Genomic DNA, 20,709 nt, shown 5'->3' with positions numbered 1-20,709 from the left:
CGTGACGCCGGTCCGCCTGGTAGGAGGCGGCTACTGCGAGGTGCTTCCTCGCCTTCCTCAAACAGCCGCCAGACAGGCTTGCTTTTAAACAAATCCACTCTCTCGGCCGTTTACAATTGGTCAGGGACTAATACTCTGGACAAATCTCTAGCAGGACTTCGCTCCTAACCTGAATGAAAATTCACTGTGAGAAGGATGATGTCATCTTGATTCAGCTCTTTGTTCTTCGTGTTGGGAAAATTCATTGTTATTTATGAGGCTAGCGAGTTTCAGTGTCTACGAAGACACTGGTACCCCCAAGGAGAACGCAAGTAGAAATAAATAGATGCATGCAGCATTTTCCGAAATAACATATTGAGGAATATGCATATAAAACAAATGGATGTATCATTCAAAACATAAACCTCATACATGCTCTTAAGTACATGAAACCCTTACACTGTAATTCATGCAGATACTGAAAAAAAGGTAAACTCCACTTTCTTGATCAATGACATGCATAGACACGTGTCAAATAATGGTGAAAAGGTATATGTCTTTTTTAAACATGACCTGCCTTCAGGTATCATCTGTAAGTTTCCTTTGCTGTGCTGTTTCCTCAGCTTGTGCTAACCCCCCTCTCCTCTTCTGGCAAAACATACCCACCTCTACAACCCCTCTCAAATTCTTCCTCTTTAGGAACTCTCTGGCTCCTGATTTTCAGTGATGATTTCTCTCCATTCGGAATCCTTGCAGCAATGAAAGAAACCCACAACACACACCTAGGAATAGCTTATGTATGATGTGGCTAATTGTTTGTTACACCGTAACTCCTGGAAAGCCAGGGCCGATATCTGGTATTTCAATAGTACATCATAGGTACTTAGCATACATATCGCTTTCAAGACAAAGGGAGAACACTAACATTTATTGAATGCCTCCTAGGTACCAGCTACTGCGCTGAGATTTCTATCAATTTTCAGAAATTATTATTTAGAACACGTTAACAGCCTTAGAACAGAAGATTTGCTTTCCACCATTTTAAAGATAAGGAAGCAGAGGCTTAGAACAGTTACATAACTTACCCAGGATCAAACAGCCAATGAACAGAGGAGCCAAGATTCAAACACAGCCATCAGACTCCCTGCTCTCTCTGCTACTCCCCCCCCCCCCCCCCCCGATGATTCTCAATCTTGGCTGATTAGCTTCTAGATATTTCAGATGCCTAGGCCCCCCCGTCTGAAGGTTTTGATTCAGATTTCTAATCCCAGGAGAGCAGGGAAGTGTTTATGTCCTTAACTGCTCTGAGGCCAGCAATGCCTTGTCTATAGTAGCAGTCAGTACATGTTTGTTAGATGAATAAGTGAATTCAAAACATCTAGAACGGTGGTATTCAGGCCAGGCATATTAGAAATCACCTGGAGAGCTGATTAAGCAATGCCTCTCTCCAGGCCCTTCCCCCAGAGATTCTGATGCAATTGGTCCCGGGTGGGGCCGCCTGGCAGGTATCCTGGTTTTCAAAAACTCCCCAGGCGATTCACATGTGCAGCCCAGGCTGAGAACCATTGGTTTAGAGTGAGGTCATGGGATCTGCACATTTTATAAAGCTCCACAGGTAATTTTGATCGGCAGCCGGGGTTGAGAACTACCGCCTACACACTATGCTGCCTCTTTCTGGGTTTTATAAATGGGAAAGCATTACTTTCTAAAAATAATTCTGTCAACAAGTATGGGCTGTGCTCACCCGTGCACAAAAGCGTCCCCATTTGGGGGACATTACAGAAGAAACAATAGAGCCTGCTGTCACCTGATTTCCAATCTGTAACCAGCTCAGCGCTAACTTGTTCTTTGATCTTTATCTGTCATGCACTGGTTGGAGAGTGATCTATGAAACTGACAGACTAGAAATCTTGTTTTGTAGGTAGAAGAAGGAGGGTATCTTGTCTACTGAGCTAAAGGATAGCTTTTAACCTCCATGAGCCTCAGTAATCAATTTGTGTGAATGTTCAAGCACTGATGTGCATATTTTCACTTACAAATACATGGGGAGAGATTGGGGAAGAAACAGTATTGAAATGCGCAGCTGCCTGGCAGTTGAGATATGGGCAAGAGGGAAAAAGAATAAAGACCATGACTCTTTGTGAACCCCAGACGTGGTTAGTAACACTTCTTATCACCTGGAAATCAAGGAAAATGACGTGCCGTGGGCTTATGTGTTGTTAGGTTTAGCATTTCTTAAAATGCATTATCCAGAACGTATCTGAAAACAATTTAATATGGGGGAGGGATCTTATTACTTGTTATAATGAGCCCAACCAACCCTGACCCATTAAACATTTTGTAAAAGTCATATTGCCATTGTGTAATTATTATGAGCACATAAACAATAGCTACTGTTAGGAATCAAGGAACGGGAGCATTTTAAAGAGCTAGGTATTTTACAGTCAGGGAAAGCCACTTTTTATACACACCATGAAATTTGTATGCCATTAGTAATAGGTGACTTTCATTGAGCACTTAACCGTGCCTGGCAGTCTTTGACAAGCTCTTAACGCATTCTCTTGTAATCTTACCACAAAAAGATGAACTAGGTACTATTGTAATCTCTTTTCACAGATAAGACAACTGAGGCACAGAGGGGCTAAGTAACTTGCTCAAGGACCCACAGCAAGTAAACCGGAATTCGAACTCATTCGGTCTGATTTCGTAGCTGATGGTTTTCACCAGTATCCGTTAGAAATACTGTTTTCTCCATGCTGATGTTATCATGCTGTTTTCAGAAATTGTATCTTTTTTCATTTTATGTGACCATGCCATGCAGTAATCAGAGAAAATAGATTTCCAGAAGGAAGGAAGTATTGCTCAGTCCCAAATTTAATTCCATACTCCCTCCTTTAGTTTTTACTACTAAACACAATTCCCAAAATACCATTCTTACAGAATTGAAATGCAGTTCAATAAATATGTTAAGCATCAATTCGTGTAAGGTTACCACACAGGATTAGAAAATACAGCCCTTGTCTTTAGGACCAAAAAAAAAAAAAAAAAACAAAACCACACAACATTTTTTTTAAATGTTTATTCATTTTTGAGAGACAGAGAGAGACAGAACACGAGCAGAGGAGGGGCAGAGAGAGAGGGGAACACAGAATCCCAAGCAGGCTGCAGGCTCTGAGCTGTCAGCACAGAGCCCGATGAGGGACTCCAACTAACAAAATGAACCAGGAGATCATGACCTGAGCCAAAGTCAGACGCTTAACTGACTGAGCCAACCAGGCACCCCAGGAATCTTTTAGAAATGCAGACAGATCCCGGCATCCCATCCCCATTTACAATCCTTTTTTTTCTTTTTCTCTCCTCATACGGTTCCAAATCCACAACCCAACCTTGGAGACCCTGCATGATTTGGTTCCTCCCCATTTTCCAGCTCCACGTCTCTCCCCTCACCCTCCTGGGGGTGAGTTTCAACGATATGAGGTTTCTCTTGGAAACTTTGATGCGCCATTTTTTTTTTTTTTTCCAATGACAGAGTCTCCGAAGCACTGTTCGCATTAGGTCACACGCATCCCTCCCTGCCCACTCCTGTAGCTGGAAACCCTCTGCATCCCGCAGATTTCAGCTTGAACATCACTTTCTCAGAAAAGCCTTCCTTGATGGTGGGAACCAATGCTCACGCAGAACCACCTCATCTTAACTTGATTACGTCTTCAAAGACCTCGTTCCCAAGTCGGCTCACATTCACAGGGCCTGGAGGCTAGGACCTGAACACAGCTTTGGGGGCGACGCAATTCAACCCACAACCCCTAAACGTATAAAACCGATTTCTTCCCTCCTTCCTTCTATTTTATATAGAAAATGTTGGCGCTTGTTGGCATCCTTCCTTTCTTCTGTTTTGGTCCATCAGGCTCCAGGTCTGTCATTTTCGTTGGTGGCTGTTAACTTTACAATTCAGTCTTTCGATTATAGAATATAATAAGTCAAGACTGTGGCTGAACTGGAAGCAGAAGTAGTATCTCCCCGTGTTAGTGTTAACAGCTCTTTTAGAATTTGTCTAGCAGGTTTTCCGGTCTTTACCGGGAGACCCCCCACTCCCCCCCAAAAAAAAGAAGTTGTATCTCCCAGAGGTGGCTATGGTAGCAGATAGGATTTTGCACTTTCCCTTCTTAGGAAGAGGGTGAGGGTGTCTTCGTCTTAGCTGGAATAGTTGCATGCCGTTGGGCAGATGCGTGATGCTGTCCCTGTCCATAGAGTGATGAGGGGAGTGCCTGGTAACCAAAGGGTAGACCATCCCAGTTATCCGCGGGAGACTGATGGGGGTTGAACGAAAGAGAAAAGAAGCCATTTTTTGTTTCCTGCTTCTGATGGAGCTTCCAGAAGCTCCTGGGTGCCTACTGGGTCAGGGCAGTTCTAGCACTTGTAGCAGCAGAGTGTGCCCTGCCCTCACAGAGCTCTGACCTTGGCAGTGGTGGTGACAATGGTAGGTAACTGTGGGCTCCTGCCTCTTTAGTGTGAGTAGGGGCTCTTGGCTTACTTCTTCCATTCCTTCTCTGATGTTCTCCCTTGCTTTACGCAGATCTGAGTTTCTGACCTAGATCGTTGTCCATCTTTTCAAAGGATCTCTTGTAACCTTTCTTGCAAGGCAGGTCTACTTGTGACAAATTTCCTTAATTTTTATTTGTCTGAGAAAGTCATGACTTTACGTTGGAAGGATCATTTCATGTGGCAGAGAATTCTAGTTTGGTGGATTTTTCTTTCAACACTGAAAATATTTCACTCCACTCTCCTCTTGCATGGTTTCTGAAAGGAAGTCTGATATAATTCTTGTCCTTGTTCCTCTGCAGGTAAGTTAACAAAAAATAAATCTCTGGCTTCTTTCAAGATTTCCTCTTTGTTTTTCATTTCCTACAGTTTGAATATGATATGCGTAGGTGTCGAATTTTTGGTATTTATCTTACTTGGTGTTCTCTCAGCTCCCTGCGTCTGTGGTTTGGTGTCATTAATTTTGGAAAATTCTCTCGCTATTACTGAAAATTTTTTTTCAATTGTCACCCAGTTCTTGGATAGTCTGTTCTGCCTTTTCAATTTTTTCTTCTCCTTGCATTACAGCTCTGGAAGTTTTCACTGACGTATCTTCAAGCTCACCGATTCTTTCCTTAGCGGTGTCCAGTTCCCTGAGGAGCCCATCAAAGACATTCTTCATTTTTGTTACAGTGTTTTAGCTTTCTGGGGTTTACCTTTGACTCTTTCTTTGAGTTTCCATCTCTCTGTTTACATCACCCACCTTCCGTGTTGTCTCCTTTTCCTGTTAGAGCCCTTAACATATTGACCACTGTTATTTCTAAATTCCCATTCTGATAATTCTCAACTCTGTCACGTTGGAGTCTGGTTCTGAGGCTTGCTTTGTCACTTCAGACCGTGGTTTGTGCCTTAAATTACGCCTTGTATTTTGTTGTTGTCGTTGAAAGCTGGACATGATATGTGGGGTGAAAGAAACTGAGATAGTTCGACGTTTGACATGAGGTTTTGTGTGAATCTGGCCAGCAGTTAGGCTGTGTTTACCCTTTGCTGTATCTATGGCATCAGAGGGTGAAACTCCCTCCGGGGTCACTGTTTTTGTCTGCCCCATTGTCTCTGGGTTTTCCTAGAGACTCCTTAAATGGGGTCACAGGCCTGCAGGTCTGTAATCACCGTTATTATACAGAAGCCCTGATTGATGTGGTGGGAAGGTGTGGGGGCAGGGAAAGTGTTTTTCAGTCCCGTCTTTAGGTCTTCCTTCCAGGGAGCCAGAGTTGGGTATTTCCCTTCCCCTGGTGGGTTACGTTCTGGCAAAACCCCCCTCGGTTACATCCGGTTACAGTTTCTCTCGAGGGCAGGCTTTTCTGAGGAGAATAGAATGCTTTGGGCGTCTTTAAAAATGTTTACTCCTTCGCTCCCACTCCCCAACCGGAAGCAGGAGGGGATTTTCCACCCATCTTCACTGTGGGAACCTGGTGGGGCTCCTGGGTTTAAAACTCAGGAAAGCGGGTGGGAGGCCTTTGGGACCAGGGCCCGCAGAAGTTCTTAACCCCCAGTCTAGAGCACTCAGAGCCTCCAGTAACTGGTCCATTATAGTCTAAGTGTTCCTACAGATGCTGGCTCCGGCTGTGCACTTCTGTTCCATGTCAGCTGTGATTCTCTGTGTCTGTCTGTCTGTCTCTCCAGTTTTGGGGACAGCAGTTTGCTCTGCGACCTCAGTTCTCTGGTGGATCCCAGAAGAGTCACTGAATTTTAGCTTGTTCCACTTTCTTCTCGTTGGGAGGACAGGGGTGACCATTTTCCAGCTCTTTGCAGGTTGGCCTGGAAATGGGAAATTCAAATACAACTTTTCAAGTTTATCTTAGAAAACCTGAAAAATGCAGAAAATTATTAAGTAGAAAATACAAATCTCCAATAATTCCACTACACAGAGATACTCACGGTAAACTATGGGTAGATATTTTTTTCCTATGCCTATGTGTATGCAGGTGTAATATATGGAACATAGTTTTTAGAAGAATTAGTCTATACATAGTTTCACAGCTTTCTTTACTCACAAAATTACAGGCTCTATACTTCCCCATGTCAGGAAAGGTTCTATATTTAATACTGTTATTAATTGCAAATATTGCAAAATATGTAGTCATATTTAAATGGAGATAACGTAGCGGAGAGGCTAGGTTCATAAATTCTGGGGTTAGATTGCCTGGCTCAAACCCTAGTCTTTCTGCTTATAAGCTCCATGATCTTGGTTAACTTCTGTCACCTCTCTATGCCTCAGTTTCTCACCTGTTAAATAGAAACAACAATCCTCACTGATGTGAGATTGAGTAGGATAATCACGATTATTAGAACAATCACTTAGAACAGTGGCTTATTGAATCGTTCATTACATGTCTCTGGCAAAATTAATTTTAAAAGAATCTATTTTGTGAGGCACCCGGGTGGCTCAGTGGGTTGAGCATCCAACTTCAGCTCAGGTCATGATCTCAGGATTCATGAGTTTGAGGCCCTCATTGGGCTCTGTGTTATCAGCACAGAGCCTGCTTTAGATATTCTGTCCCTCGCTCTCTCTGCCCCCCTCCCTCTCTTGCTCACGCTCTTTCTTAAAAATAAACAAACATTTAAAAATAAAATAAAATAAAATGGGGCGCCTGGGTGGCGCAGTCGGTTAAGCGTCCGACTTCAGCCAGGTCACAATCTCGCGCTCCGTGAGTTCGAGCCCCGCGTCGGGCTCTGGGCTGATGGCTCGGAGCCTGGAGCCTGTTTCCGATTCTGTGTCTCCCTCTCTCTCTGCCCCTCCCCTGTTCATGCTCTGTCTCTCTCTGTCCCAAAAATAAATAAACGTTGAAAAAAAAATAAAATAAAATAAAATAATCTGTTTTGCATCTTGTTTGTGTATAGAAATGCAAAATATTTTATTTTTATTTATTTATTTATTTATTTAAAAAATTTTTTTTTTCAACGTTTATTTTTGGGACAGAGAGAGACAGAGCATGAACGGGGGAAGGGCAGAGAGAGAGGGAGACACAGAATCAGAAACAGGCTCCAGGCTCCGAGCCATCAGCCCAGAGCCCGACGCGGGGCTCGAACTCACGGACCGCGAGATCGTGACCTGGCTGAAGTCGGACGCCCAACCGACTGCGCCACCCAGGCGCCCCATAGAAATGCAAAATATTTTAGTGCATGCCACAGTGTACTTGCTCTGTAGTCATTTTCCGTGGGGGCAAGAAGGCACATTGGTGAATGAAGCTGGCTTGCCAACTTTGGTTGCTTCTCTTCCCTTTGTCACACCATTGTGTCGTTACTACATCATTTCCATTTTACGGTTAAAGACGGTCTCACGCAAACCAGAAGCATGCAAAAAGCACTAAGCACACCCATACACACCACCACATACCAAAATGACACACACAAGCAAGCAAACATAACTCTAAACAAGCTATAACTTCAAACTCTCAAAAACACATTTTCCCCCAAGCTCAACATTCCTTTGAGTCTTTGTAATTTTCTTACGTCATTAATATCTCACTGCCATGTAAATTCTATGCCACGTAAAGCCTTTTGTTTGTGGGTTCTACTTATAGTACAAGTGATTTTCCAAATGCAGCAGATCACTCACCTTTCGTAAGCCCCACGCTCTGTATAGCACAGCTTATCCATGTCTGTTAGTGTAGAGGAGACCATTGCCCACCGGACCCCACCAATCTAATAAAAACCCACGAGAGTCTTATTTTCGTGCTCCCCTTATCTGTTATCTCTCACATTCAATTAGCTGCCACGTTCCTGTGGGTTCTTCTTCCTCTGGGATGTCTTCCAAATCCATCTCTTCTGGTACTATCTTAACACAGGCCCCCATCCCTTGCCACCTGGCCTATTATAATAGTCTCCAGGCTGTTCTTCTTGCCTCCAGATTTTCCCTGTTCAAAACCTCTCACCACAACACTTTGACCTCCTCAAAATACTAATCTGATCATTGAGCTCTCCCGGTTAAAGGTGAAGTCCAAATGCTTTTGTGTATCATTCAAAGCCCCCTCGCATTCCTAGTCTCGTTTCCAGCTTCATCTGATGGCAATCCTTCCCGCTCCCAATTCACCCTCTGGGTTACCCTGCCCCCTGTGGCAGCCCCTATTTTTCTCTACTTTATCCTTCAGAGCTGGTTTGATGTCACCGCCTCCAGGAAGTCTTCTTTTTCCTTTTCCTTTTTAGGCAGAGTAGATCGCTCCATTTTTGGGTGCTTTGTCAGGGGGTTTCATATAATGAGACCCACTTGGTACCATATTACAGAGCAGATGTGACCTTCTATATTCCCTGCTGCGTCTGAGCTCTGAGGGCAGAAACCATGGGACTTTCACCTCTGTGACCCCCCTTCGCCTCCCAAACCCAAATAAGTAATATGTGGTCAAGAAAGGTTTTCGAATAATTGGCATTCATGCAAGCCTAATTTGAGATGGTGTGGGAAGGGGGGGGGAGGGAGAGGGGCAGAGGGAGAGAGAGAGAACCTTAAGTAGGCTCCACATTCAGGGTGGAGCCCAACATGGGGCTCAATCCCACAATCTTGGGATCATGACCTGAGCTGAAATCAAGAGTCAGATGCTCAACTGACTGAACCACCCAGGCGTCCTGAGATGCTGTATATTCTTAAAGGAAAACATAGAATTAATTTAGGAACTTAGTGTCTGTTGTTTTTGTTGTCATTACACTTCTGAGAGTTTCAGGGATGAAAAGTTGTGTTACACTGGGGCAGGATCCTCTAATTAGTACTCTTACTGGCCTGAAAATGGCAATCCTTCTGCCTGAAGGCTTCGGATACACACATTAAAGGAAGTAAACACAGGGAGGGTCCCCGGACGCAAGTTGGCTCAATATTCTCATTATAAAACAGATGAAGAGATGGGACCTCGAGAGGTTAATGGTCTTGGCCAAAGTGAATGGAGGAGAGAAGCAGAATTGAGAATTCATTCTAATTCAGACTCTTTTTCATTAAGTCAGAGCTTAAAAAAAACAAAAGCTGTGATTAAGACTTTTGCTAATTCAAGTTAGTCTTTTCCCCAAGTAAGCTGAATTAAGGAGCTATAGTTATAGCTGATTTTTTTTCAACCTGCACAGTTTTTATTAGAAAGTACTGACCCACATATAGTCAGGTGAGAATGGACCTTATTATCTGTTCTCATTACCTATCACCGGAGGATGCTGGTAAAGTGAAATAAGATACTCCCCTTGAACTTGAAAATATCGACTTCACAACACTCAGAATGCATACATAACTGGTAGCACCAGCTGTATGAGTCACTTGAGAAGGAAGGTCCAGGGGTGCCTGGGCGGCTCAGTCGGTTAAGCCTTCCGACTCTGTTTTGGCTCAGGTCATGATCTCAGGGCTCATGGTTCAAGCCCCACATGGGGCTGCATGCTGACAGTTCAGAGCTTGCTTGGGATTCTCTCTCTTTTCCTCTCTCTCTCTGCCCTTCCCCTGCTCATGCCCCCCCACCCCCACCCCTCTCTCAAAATAAATAAACTTAAAAAAAAAAAAAGAAGGTCTGAAAGACAAGACCATCCATACCACTTGAAATGACTTGCTTAGAATTTCAGGGATGTGACCAGAATGTGATTTTACTAAGCTGGTCAGTTATACCGTATCATAGAATACGGCCCGTTAAGATTCTTTTAAGGTAGAGGGAAAGAATTGTGTTTATCCAGTATTATCCAGGGCCTAACACATGGGATCTAGCATTTATGAGCATCGAGATCACTACAGAGGGATATACTCCACAGTACGGCAATGACAGTTCATTCATGGCCTAATTAAAGTCTCTCTAGAGGCAATCCAGCCATCCCTCCGTGTGTTGATTCTGTGCATCTCAAACAATCTTCTGGTTCCAAATGGACTTTCCTGATGTTGAGAAGTGGGCAATGTAGATGATAAACGTTGAATTTCCAACCATAAGAAAAGTTGAGAAGTGGGCAATGTAGATGATAAACGTTGAATTTCCAACCATAAGGAAAAAAAAATAGCTTCTATTAGAAACTTTTAAAGTGATGTTATGGTTTATCCATCAGTCTCTTATGAGGTTGCTTAATGTGAACCAGAACTCCTGCATCTGGGTATGCTGAAAAAAAACCCCTAACATGCCCAGATCTGCTGAAGCTGAAGACCAGACTTTGGCATGCCTTGCTTACTGTAGGAAACTGCCAAGGACTGGGTAGCCAGAGGCAGTTTTGTGTCTCTTCTCTCTAACTTCAGCCCAAGACTGGTACTGTCTTTTAAGTCGAAAGGAATCACTAAAACATGATAAAGATGGGGATTTATCGATATTATTTCTAATACTGACCTGCACTGTAGTCAAACATTTATATATTCTGCTATCCTCTCTTCCTTCTTCCCTGGGACCCAAATTAAGTTGTCCTCCCAAGGCACCAGGGGTGGGTCACATGACCACCAGGAAAATTAGTTGGTCAGAGAAAGACAAATAGCATATGATTTCACTCATATGTGGAATTTAAGAAACAAAATGAACCAGAACAACAAAAGAGAGACAAGCAAAACCATACCAGACTCTTAACTATAGAGAACAAACTGGTGGTTCCCAGAGAGGAGGTGGGTGGGGGGATGGGTGAAAGAGGTGACAGGGATCAACAGTGCACTTATCTTGATGAATAACGTACAGAATTGTTGAATCATTATATTGCACACCTGAAACTAGTGTGACACTGTATGTTAATTAGGCTGGGAAAAAAGGAGAAAGAAAGAAAGAAAGAAAGAAAGAAAGAAAGAAAAGAAAGAAAGAAAAGGAAAGAAAGAAAAGAAAAAGAAAGGGAAAGAGGAAGGAAGGAAGGAAAGAGAAAGAAAGAGAGGAAAGAAGGAAAGAAGAGAGGAAGAAAGGAAGAGAGGAAGGAAGGAAGAGAAGGAAAGAAAGAAAGAAAGAAAGAAAGAAAGAGAAAGAGAAAGAAAGAAAGAGAGAGAGAGAGAGACAATGGATCTCGTTAGCCATTGTGAATGGGGAGGAGGGAAGGAAGGATTGAGCTCTTTGAACTAGTACCTCTGGTCTACGGACCTGCATTCATACTCCTCAGTGTTCTTATTCAAATAGCATTTGCAATGTGTTGTGAGAGGACAAGAGATTGAGAAGCACTTGTAACTAATCTTAACTCACAAGAGAAGAGAAAGCACCAAAGGGGCTGGGCAGCCGCACCATTTTTCTCTTGCATTCCTATTGGGTTAAGGCCCCAAACCCTAGGTTGGACCTTTAGGCCGCCCCCTCCTACTCAGCAGTGTCTGTGTTTAGCTCACTTTTCCAACACCATGAATTAAACCACTACTCCCAGGGAAGAAGAGGCCATGGGTGCCAAACCGTAGTTTTCCCACCAGAAGCCACCGATCTCTGCGTCTCTCAACTTTTCAAGGACACTCCGGTGCATCACATGCAGAGAAAGACCGGGCACATTTGTTCCTTGGTACACATACCAAGGGCCATGAGATGGGACGAGTTCAACATATGCTTCTCTGGTGTTATCTTCTGGGGTTTTTTATTACGTTTTTCAGAAATACGAGTGGATAAATAAACACACAAATAAATAAATAACTGAAAATCTCCTGGGTATTGAAATATGTTAGGCAAATGCCACAATGTTTTTATTAGACAAAATAGATGTCTATGGCTGAGGCACCCAGGTTTGTTCCAATAGCTAAATAGGCCTGGAAAAAGAGCCTTCGTTTGGGCAAAAATTAGACTGTGACCAACCACATAGAAAATTCTCCCTTGTAAAGGGTTTACTTTCTGATTTTTTTTAAGCTCTCCACAAATAGAGCTTTATGAGGAGAATATCCAGCAGTCTTTAGTAAAGTTATAGAAACAAATTAGAACCATAGAACCCAATATGGGCTAATCATAAAACATGAAAAAGCTATCTTTTTTTTTTTTTTGGATATTTTCTCTTATCCTTCTTTAATTCGGATTATGTACCACCATTATTTGTCTACACTAAATGCCACAAGTATTTTGCTTTATGTGCAATTTACCAAATGTACAATATACTGAGTTTTCTGTGTAGCGGAGAATTACAGCAACGATTCCCTTTCTGGATACTATCAGGGCTAAGTGCCTGTACTTTAGCCCAGAGTAGAAACATAGCCACTCACACACAGATGACGGTGTCTCCAAGTTATCAGAAGGGTTTACTCGATGTTATATACAACTATTGAGAACAACCTGAAATGAGGCATCTCTGAACAAAGACTACCAATTCTCAGTATTTGTACCATCTTTCTAGGATCGTCGATGCAGAACTCTAAAATAATCCGGGGGAAAAGGAAGGAAGAGCACTGAAGCCATAAAAAGGATGGTGCACGTGGCAGAGGGAAGTGAGTGGCCATGTGAAGTGAGAATCCTGTCCCGTGGCTTCCGTAGTCCAAGATCTCCATTTATCAGACGTGCGACTTCCCACCCTTCACTAAAACTCCCAGCCGCAATTTCTTCAGGAGCAAAACAGTCCCGAGACCACGGTTGGTCCTTTCTCACAAAAGTTTCGAATCTATGACTGTTATAAAAGTACTTTGTAAACCACGACCGGCAGGCATTATGGTAAAACCGTGGCTCGCGAGCAACTTGTTCTGCGCGTGTTCCGCAAGACGCGCAAACAGGTCTCATAAATTTTAACTTGATAAACGAGCGACGTCTCGTCGTTCAAGTTGTACCTGACGCCGAACATCACAGGATCGCAACTGAGCCAATGGTTCTTGACATTCGCTTTGATCTACAAGTGCTTTGGGTTACAAGCGTGTTTCCGGAACGAGTTATGCTCGCCAAGCCAGGTTTTACTGGATTTAACTTTAAACATAAAAAAGAAAGAAAACCAGCTCTACAGTTTATGGAGCATTTCCTACATGCCCAGCATTTTACCAGGTGTTTTGCATGCTTTTGTTTCTTCCCACAACCCCATGCGGGAAGCATCCTTATTCACGTATTAGGACAGAATTGTCGCTCACATCTCCCAAGGCTTTCTTTGCCTTCTTGTTGCCAGGTAGTGTCATCTCCGTTCTCCACTTTCGGCTCTGGGGCTGCTGGGTTGCTGAGAAGAAACCCCAGGCACCTTGCACTTGACTTTATCTCCTCTATTGCGTGGCACCGTGTGTGTAGCAGCTTGGCACAGCCAGCGGGAGAAAGCGTTGAGTTAATCGTTAACTTTGTTTTCTTCCACTCTTCGCAAATGTGCCAGACAATGAAAATTGACCGTGACCTTTCGGTTAAAAGGAGGTGGAGCCTGAAATGATGGCACAGTCCCCCGAGGCAGTGACCTACAGTGTTGCAAGTACTTCGCGTGTCCTCAGACTCTGACTTGTCCCTCCTGGCCCTTCTCTGCAGGTGTTTCTGTTCCCTGTGGCTCTTACCAGGGTGGGGTTGGTTTTTTGCTCATGTGCTGAAATATAGCAGCCAACTCGCAATAGAGAATAAGGTTTGTTCTGGGTGCTCTCCTGTCTATACCGACTGGATCAAAGGGAGATCGATCTGGAATCCACTTAGCGTCCTCCCAGATGGTAAGCTTGCTTCCAGATGGCACACGTAATAGGAGAGAAAGAACTCACTGCACATCATCATAGCACCCGGGAAGGCCCTGTGACCTTATTTCTTTCAGGATTCTTCAGGATTCAGAATAATTTTGCCTGCTTTAGATTTTCACAGAAAGTGTTTCCTCTTCCTGAATCTCGGACTGAAATCAGGGGTCTTCAGAGAGTGATGGTGTTATGTCTATCCACACACTGACCATCCATAACTACACTTACGGACTGTGGCTGGATTCATCATCTGTTAGGAGTCTACGTGAATTTGACCAAGCCGTTATCAAACTCCACAGGGCATTCGGGGGCTTTTGTTACCAAAGTGCTAGCCACTGGATGCAAAGCTAATATTTGGCGGATCCTTAAAAAATGGATGACTTTTCACGAAAACTGCACTGTCCCGGGTGTATCACCAACTTAATAAATGATAATTCCCACTGGCAAGATGCGAGACCCTGAGAAAATCACAGGGATATGTCTCAGAAGAGGCCACATGGTGGGCTCTCCTATGAACCACGGGTGGAAGCCGGACATTTGGAACCTGGGGTCCTAGGCAAGCAATTTCAGACAGGACGCATCCTGCCTCATTAGCTTTGTTCCTACCCTTGTAAATGCGCTTTGCCCCAGACTTCCCCACGCGTAGCTTTGTGTGGCCTGGACAGTTCTATTCATTCAACCAAGAAACAAATGCTTATTCATTTTATTGGGGGCCTACTATGTGACAAGCTCTGGGCGTGGAGCTAGGGACACAGGATCGTGATAGTCAGCAAACTTCTGGTGGAGCCTGGACCGTCCCTGCTGTCACTGGCCAGGCACTTGTCCTCTCTTGATTCTTGGCTGAACTTCTCTTCAACGCGCATTGGCCAGCTCCCTCCAGGACCCCTTCTTCCCCCACACCCAACCCTGGGGCAGACGGGGTTGCTCTGTGGAATTTGTACCTCTGCTCTGAACTTGCTCCTGCTGTCTATAAACCTCAGTGCAGTCAATAAGGGGTCACCAAGGGGCAACCCCAGTTGAACCCATAAGCTACGTGAGCTCGCTCACAGCCCTTTGGCAGTCGACCCAGGAACAAAAGTTCTGGACCCTGACGAAAGTTCTTGAGGCCCTGGATCCATAGACTGGTTAGTAGGTCATTTAACCTTATTTGTTTTTTTTCTCCTAGCCAGTCAGAGATTACAAGCATTCATATGCAGGTCAGGGGCCAAAAATACTGTGGTCAGGGTGGAGTGGTGAGTGAGAGGTCCCTACGTGCTCACCAACACTTGCTCTGGAAAGGCCACAGACGGGGCCCTTCAGCACTCCTGTGACTTTGCACGGTGATTTGAGCCGTTCGCATGGCCCGAGCCCTTAGGGATGCGGATGCCATACGTGTGAAATTGTGTGATTTATACAGGAAATATTTAGATTATATTGGCAATGTCTACGGAGATAGGGCTTGCTAAGCAAATTAAAGGAATTCCTATCTTTTTTTTTTACACCAAACTCAAAGCAAAACAACAACACCCCCAGGATGGGGGCCAGAGAATGCAGACAAAAATTTATACTAAGAGAATAAACAGTTTTTAAGTACCCTGGAACTCTCTGTAAACACCTCTTCAGGTACAAGCAACTATAAATAACTTTTATCTGTTACTAGGCAAACACCTTGTGGGAACATTTGGTTATTTTCTGTCCACTTCTTATTTCTAAAAGGGCTAGCTTTGGGGCGCCTGGGTGGCTCAGTCGGCTGAGTGTCCGACTTCGGCTCAGGTCATGATCTCGCGGTTCTTGAGTTCGAGCCCCGCGTCGGGCTCTGTGCTGACAGCTCAGAGCCTGGAGCCTGCTTCGCATTCTGTGTCTCCTCCTCTCTCGGCCCCTCCCATGCTCATGCTTTGTCTCTCTCTGTCTCTCAATAATAAATGAATGTTAAGAAGGAACAAAAATTTAAAAGAGCTAGCTTTGGTGGACCGATTGCAATAAAGCATATTTCTTCAATAATTCCGATGGGCTTTGCTCCCCACCCCTGCTGCATCATTCTGAAATTGGTGAAGGTGTATCGTCGTCATAGAGAACCAGTTAGAAGGTGCTTTGAGGTCATTTAGCCTCCAGGCAGAGCTGTCCCTAAAACTATTTTAGACCTTTGGTGGCTTGTATCATTATCCTGCTATCTGTAAAACCATTACGATGAAATGATGTCACCGTATGTCAACCGCGTTTTATTTTTGCAAAGTGCTTTAAAACCCTCATTTTTATTATTCCCTAGGCAGTCCTGAAATTACAACTTCCTGTTTTCTTTTTTTTAATTTTTTTTAAACGTTTATTTATTTTTGAGACAGAGAGAGACACAGCATGAACAGGGGAGGGGCAGAGAGAGAGGGAGACACAGAATCTGAAACAGGCTCCAGGCTCCGAGCGGTCAGCACAGAGCCCGACGCGGGGCTCGAACTCACGGACCGTGAGATCGTGACCTGAGCCGAAGTCGGACGCTTAACCCACCGAGCCACCCAGGCGCCCCTCAATTTCCTGTTTTCAGTTGGGGAGGCTGAGGCACAGTGAGAACCTCTGATGGGATTTACACAACCCTTGCCTTTCTCGGCCCAGCGGAAGAGAAGAGCATGGGACACACACCCCCGTCCTGTTTGCCCGTTCGAGTGTGTTTCGAAGCACGACTCTTCTCTCCCCTTTGAGCCCTTGGGAGTATGTTCTCCAGCCTCGAGAGGATGTCCTGGTTCCCAAGGGGCTCAGAACACCACCACCCCCTGCTGATGTGGAAACTGCCAGGTGGGAGAGGGAAAGAGCAGGAAGAAAGCTCCATAAGGATGGGAGGGACTCAGGAAGCGCTGCCTCTCAGGCAACTGTCCGTGCAAAAGCAGGGCAAGGCTGCCCTTAGCAACTACTTTGACAGGAGCGAGGTGCCGGTCCGGAAACAATAAAGCTAATTTTTGTGGAGGGCGTGCTAATCAGGCAACGGGCGGAACGCCGTCTTGTACCATCGTCACCCGAGCCACGGAAGTCAGTGGTGTCACCATTTCCTTTCTGCAGGTGAGGAAGCCAAGGCATAAAGACAGGAAGTCATTTGCTTAAGCTCACAGGGTCCATGAGCTCGGCTGACTCATGACCGGGCTGCCTGTCCCGGGAACCCAGGTAGGGGAGCGGGAACAAAGCAGCGGAAATTTCTGGGCTTGGGGTTGCCCAGAAGTACATGGCCGACCATTTGTGCCAGATGCATAACGGGCCACCAGATAAAGCTTTCTGAGTGTCAGCTCTGGGGACTGTTGGAGTCTGTGTCATTATTTTCACTTTTTTTTAAAAAATTTTATTTATTTATTTTTTTGGGCATAACACTTATTTGCAGAGAGCCTAAAGCCCTTGGATAGGCATGGTGCTTATTCCCAGAATAAGCATGTCTGTTGGCAGAACTTAGAAGCGTGCGTGTCACAGTCCAGATAGGTGTGCCGAAAGCCAACGTTGAAACACTTAAAAATGGAAAACCCACCCCTCTGGGGTTTCTGTTCATTCACTCAGAAATAATCAGAATGTGAGCAGCTGGGCACAACGTTAACCAGCAGGACACGGAGGTGAACGTTACGGGTTTGGTCCCTCTGTCATGGAATTTATAGCCTGGGACAGGGGTTGGCCGACTCTAGCTGCGGGCCAACAGCTGCCTGTTGGTGTAAATAAAGTTTTATTGGCACATAGCCACCCTCACCCACTCCCATATTGCCTGTGGCCAACTTTGCACTAAAACAGCAGAGTTGAGTCATTGCAACGGAGGCAGAATGGCCAGCAAAGTCTGAAATATTTACTATCCGGCCCTTTCTGGAAAACGTTTGCCAACCCCTGTCCTAGGATAACATTTATTTTTCAAGCCTGGAAATTTTTCTTTTGGAAGAACACATTTATTTACCCTCATCCTGGTCATCCGTTAAGATTCTTCACTAGCCAGTTTGCTTCCTATGAAGACAAGGGTCATCCCTGATGCTGAGAAAAACAGGAAATTATAATAACAAAGGAACCACCAACATTTACTGAGCCACTCGCCCTGCAGGGCCCTAAGCACGGCCCCTGGATTACATCTACCTGTTCCCATAATAACTCTATGCAGGAAGCATGGGTATTAGCCCCATTTTACAGATGGAGGCTGCTGGTTGAGTAACCTGGCCAAAATTCGGGGATAAAAGGCGCGGTACTGGGATTTAATGAGTCACTGCCAACCGGGCACACACTCTTCCCCACTGCTCTACACTGGAACAGGCAGTGGGGTGTGGGGGTCACGTCCAAGCAGGTGGGAGAGGAGGGCATCCCCCTGGGAAGGGGTCACGCACTGCTGGCCCGGTGTGTGCTGGGCCTATTTTTAGCCCTAACGAAAATCCTCCTGCAAGAGAGGACGAGGCCTGCTCTCTCTCTTGCTTCCTGCGCTCAGACAGACTCTCCCGTTGGAGGGGGACGCAATCTCCGAACCACGCTCCCAGCTTCACTGTAATTAAGCTGCTTCGCAGACGTGGATGTGTCTAATGCCTCTGCTAATGCTGATCCGTGGGGGAGGCTCTGAAACTCGGCGGGGGAAAAAAAAAATAGAAGCACTGATTCGTTTTGTCAGAAAGAAGAAACAGCAAGGAGCCCCTGTAGAGTTTATTCCTCCATCACTGTCTTGGGGATTCCCAAGACCCTAACTGCTGTGTTCTTCCGTTTTCTTCTGATAGCCCCTGAATTCCTTCTCCCCAGCCCCAGAATATTGTTGCCTTTCCCACAACAAGGTTTTGTTTTTTTTTTTTCTAAAATTTGAAGACCCCTCCTGGGGTTCTTACAGTGTAAGCAGGACCACAAAAACCCCGCCAGGGTGACTCCCCTGTCTGAGTAGGGGAGGGTACTTTATTGAGTTCAGGAACAGAGGAGAGATGTCTCTATTACTTCTATATCTTCCCAGGCCTCACAAAGACATAACCCCGAGGTTACTCACCCTCCCTTTATGAACGTGACGTTAGCTGGTGACCGTCTGGGGAGTTCTGCTCACGCTGTGATTGTCCACAAACAATCATGGATCCCATTCACAGGACCTGGTCCAAATGTAGTTTGCCCTGAGAACGTGTGCACTTTTCTGTGTCTCCCATGCACTGGGGCAATTGGGACATGGGTTGTAGCCTTGAGTGGTCTAGAAAACCAGAACCACCCCCAACGGAAGGCCTCCGCTGTCTTGGGAGCTGACATTGCCATAGCCCCGTGGTGCCTACACACGGTCATTTGCCCCCAGTCCCCTTTGCTCCCGAAGGGCCGGTGCTGCAGGTCCCACAATAAGACACTCACCCCATGAGCCAACTTAGGTATTCCTTGTTTCAGACGGAAGCCTGAGTTCTGTCTTAACCGCAAGTTATAGCCACAAGTAGAACGAGCCAATGTATAGCGTCTCTAAAATATGCACGGAATTACAGAAAAGTAAAAGGTACCTACTTTTAGGCCTGACAAGCTAGTCACTCCGTAGAATTAGGCACCGCAATCTCTACCGCTCTGTAAAATCTTTGGGAGGCCTTGCATTTCATATGCAAGCACTGTCAGCAAAGCCATTCCTAGAACATTTAAATAGACTGTCTCTATAGAGTTGGCCAGCCAGCCAGCATTGGAGGAGTTGGGACATAATTGTGTCTTCCATAAAATGAAGCTCTGTTCTAAGGAGGGAATGTGGCCAAGACACCAGGTACGTCTCGCGTTTTCTATCTTGGCCACCTCGAGCCACGACACCTTCCAGGCCACCCGTTCGCTGCTGATGTTTCTGTCTTCCATGAAGTGCCTCTCTTCTCTCAGAGCTCATGGGTAACTCTCACGGCCAGGATATAGATTTCATTTTTTCTCCAAGATTTTATTTAGGACACACTTGGGGGATCTTGCATAACCTCTCTGGAAAGAAGTTTGCAAAATATAATGATCTTGTCATCTGCTTTACTTTCTTTCTTTCTTTTTTTTTCTTAGCTCAAAATAATTAAATTAACAGAAAAGATTCAAGCTTTCTCGTTTAAATTTGTGCCAAATTGATTCAAAGTTAACGTATTTTTGAAAGGGTTATCTAATTGAATCTCAAACGGCTCTTGCTAATGCTTCGCCCTAGTTCTGATCCCAGCTACCCTGTCAGTCTTTGAGAAGCTAAGGGGCCAGTTAATAAAGAAGGTGAGGGAAACAACAGGACGGAAAAGGAATTAGAAGATAGATTACATTCATGCCCTTTATGCCGTGTCTTCAACATAACAGTCCCTGAGAAAAAGACATTTGAAAGAAATAGAGGGCCACTCCCAATGATATCTCTTGATCATACTTATCATGAGATGCTGCCATGCACAGTTGTTCACTCTGAGCACTGCACAACTCATAATCTGTGTGTATGGACTCAACAACGGACATTTATTCTGACTCCGGGCTCCCTACCCTCCTCCCTAGCTGTGATCTATTCTCAGTCCTCTTTTAGCCACTCTAGCTATCATCCCAGTCTGGCACAGCCAGCCACCTGGAGGCCCATCCCCACAACAACTCCTCTGCTAGGTTTGCCCCACTCTGAACACAGAAACTTGGACACTCGCTATGCTCCCGGCAATGCCTAGTGACTTCTCAGGGCAGACCTGGCTCCCAGCCAGGACTCAGCATCTTGGGTCCTCAAGGAATGTCTTGCTTATGCTTTTATTTCCAGTTGTGTCCCT

The 20,709-nt window shown here is 45.1% G+C and overlaps 1 non-coding gene across 1 annotated transcript; it reads left to right on the top strand.

Moving 5' to 3' along the window:
* The first annotated feature begins 4,002 nt into the window (after window positions 1–4,002).
* LOC125166915 (U7 small nuclear RNA) lies at window positions 4,003–4,065 on the top strand. The gene has a single exon (XR_007152614.1). It is a non-coding gene; the product is annotated as a U7 small nuclear RNA (small nuclear RNA).
* Window positions 4,066–20,709: the final 16,644 nt, after the last annotated feature.

This window comes from Prionailurus viverrinus, chromosome B2 (assembly GCF_022837055.1).
Source record: "Prionailurus viverrinus isolate Anna chromosome B2, UM_Priviv_1.0, whole genome shotgun sequence".
Lineage (NCBI taxonomy): Eukaryota > Metazoa > Chordata > Mammalia > Carnivora > Felidae > Prionailurus > Prionailurus viverrinus.
The sequence above is the reverse complement of the archived record's forward strand: the minus strand, read 5'-3'. Positions and strand labels throughout refer to the sequence as shown.